Here is a 2106-nt window from a genome sequence, read left to right as displayed (position 1 = left end):
CCTCCTGGCCAGCAGCCTCTTCCCCGGGACCCAGCCAACCCCACGCCACTCCCTGGCACTGTATCCACCAGGGAGCACGCCTCTGGGGCCACGGCAGCTGTGGTGGACCGGCTGGCTTCGACCCATTTCTCCCTGAAAGGGAAGCTCGGCGGACGAGTCTGACTGGATGAGACCGAGAGGAAGATCGGGGAAGAAGGAGCGAGAGGGGAGGCGGACGAGGGTCGGGGTCACGGAGAAGCCAGAGGAAGAGGAGCGAAACAGAGGACACGGGCTCTCCCCTCCTCGCCACCCTCCCAGCGTGGGCGTCCCGAGCACTGCTGCGGCTCGGCGGGGCCGGGTGACAGAGGTCACTTCTGGTCTCCTCTTGCCGATGGCAAATGCCCACGGGGACTCCCAGAACCTTCTTCCAGGTATTCTGCACTTTCTTCCTAACCTCTTTCCTGTAACAGTCACTCTCAGGACCGTCCAGACATACAGAAATCCCCACACCACCACCAGGCTGGCTGGGTTCAGTCACGCAGGTTGGGCACTGCACAATCCCAGGCAGCACGAAACAGCTCCCAGGGAGTCGTGCGGCCCTGCAGCCCTGCCCTCCCACTCCTGGCCCAGACGGGGAGGCGAGTCTTCTTGCTGGCTGGGACGAGAACTGGGACGGTCAGCCCAGCCTCATGGAGAAGAGGCAGAAGGTCACTGGCAGTCAGCAGATCGGGGCAGGCCTAAAACCAGACCACTTCCACAATGAGAGCTCAAGCCTCGGTGCCGTTCAGGGTCTAACACTGCCCAGGACCTGCGTCTACACCGGCAGAGCGGGAAGGAACCTGGGGTGGCCAACCGCCTGCTGAAAGGGAAGCCATCCGAAACGAAGACGCTTTGCCTCTGTGAACAGAGAGGGTGGTGATGGCATCTTGCTGGCAGCAGTGGGAGCCGAAAACGAGGAGGTTGTTGGAGGCACGAGGATGCCTGGGCCTGGAGCCAACCCCACCTCCCATCTCCAGGCAGTACTCAGCCTCTCCCTGCTGAGGCTCAGGGTGGGTCAGAGAGCAGGGCTGCTTGTGGTCAGGCCACTCTGCCCTGGGAGGAGGCCTGTGAGGCCAGGAAGCTGGCAGTCCCCTCGGCTGGGCTCGGAGCAGTCACCTCCAGTTCTGGAAGCCCAGATGCCCCCAGCCCTCTGCAGGAAGGCGGTGACCATGCTGCCCAGGGGGGCGGAGGGGCCCGGGCTTGGTTCCCAGAAGGGGACTGTGTCAGGCCCACGTGCGCCATTTAAAGTGCGCTGTGTGAGACGTGAGGTCGCCACACGGTAAGCCACAGACGCACTGCCGGGGCCACCCCCTGTGGGAGACACCATGGCAGGACTCTGTTTTGAACAGGCGAGCCTGGGACTCTAAAATACGCACCTAGAGTCTAACTGACAGGAAGCAGAAACGAAAAGAGGCCGACCCCGCGCAGGCTGGAGGGGGCCGCCCACTTGAGGAGACGTTTTTGTGTTTTGTTTTGGAGTCGGGGTCACACTCTGTTGCCCAGGTTGGAGGGCAGTGGCACGATCATGGTTCACTGCACCCTAACAGCCTAGGTTCAGGTGATCCTCCCACCTCAGCCTACTGAGTAGCTAGGACTACAGGTGCACGCCACCATGCCCGGCTAATTTTTTACGTTTTGTAGAGACAAGGTCTGGCTCTATTGTCCAGGCTGGTCTTCAACTCCTGGGCTCAAGTAATCCTCCTGCCTCAGCCTCCCAAAGTGTTAGAACTACAGGTATGAGCTACTGTGCCTGGCCACTGTTCTAGGTTTTTCTTTGGGGGACACTCGAGTGACTGGGAGAGAGAGCTCTGTCCTTCCTCTACGCCCCTCAACCTGCTGCCTGGTGCACCCCAAGGTGGGCGATGTTGCAGACAAGGCAGTTCCTCCGGGGCTCCCAAGGAAGCTTTTCCCCTTGGGGGTGAGCTCCTCAAGCAGGTACAAGTGAGGTCGGGGTTGAGGTCAGCCCAGGAGGGGCCACGAAGGCCAGTTCCCTCTCCTCCGTGAACTGCACTGCACCCTTTGGGGTCTCGGGGCAGCATGCTGGCTTTCTGGCTATTTCGGGGTGCTCAGGCCGTGGCAGGCCTCCCC

At 61.5% G+C, this 2106-nt stretch overlaps 1 protein-coding gene across 1 annotated transcript in view; it reads right to left on the bottom strand.

Moving 5' to 3' along the window:
• KIAA0513 (KIAA0513 ortholog) overlaps nt 1–2106 on the bottom strand; it is an 18600-nt gene that overhangs the window by 2195 nt on the left and 14299 nt on the right. The gene's annotated exons all lie outside the window — the stretch shown is intronic.

The sequence above is a fragment of the Carlito syrichta genome, unplaced genomic scaffold (assembly GCF_000164805.1).
Source record: "Carlito syrichta isolate Samal-C Ts95f unplaced genomic scaffold, Tarsius_syrichta-2.0.1 Scaffold289355, whole genome shotgun sequence".
NCBI lineage: Eukaryota > Metazoa > Chordata > Mammalia > Primates > Tarsiidae > Carlito > Carlito syrichta.
This window is presented reverse-complemented; position numbering and strand designations above follow the sequence as displayed.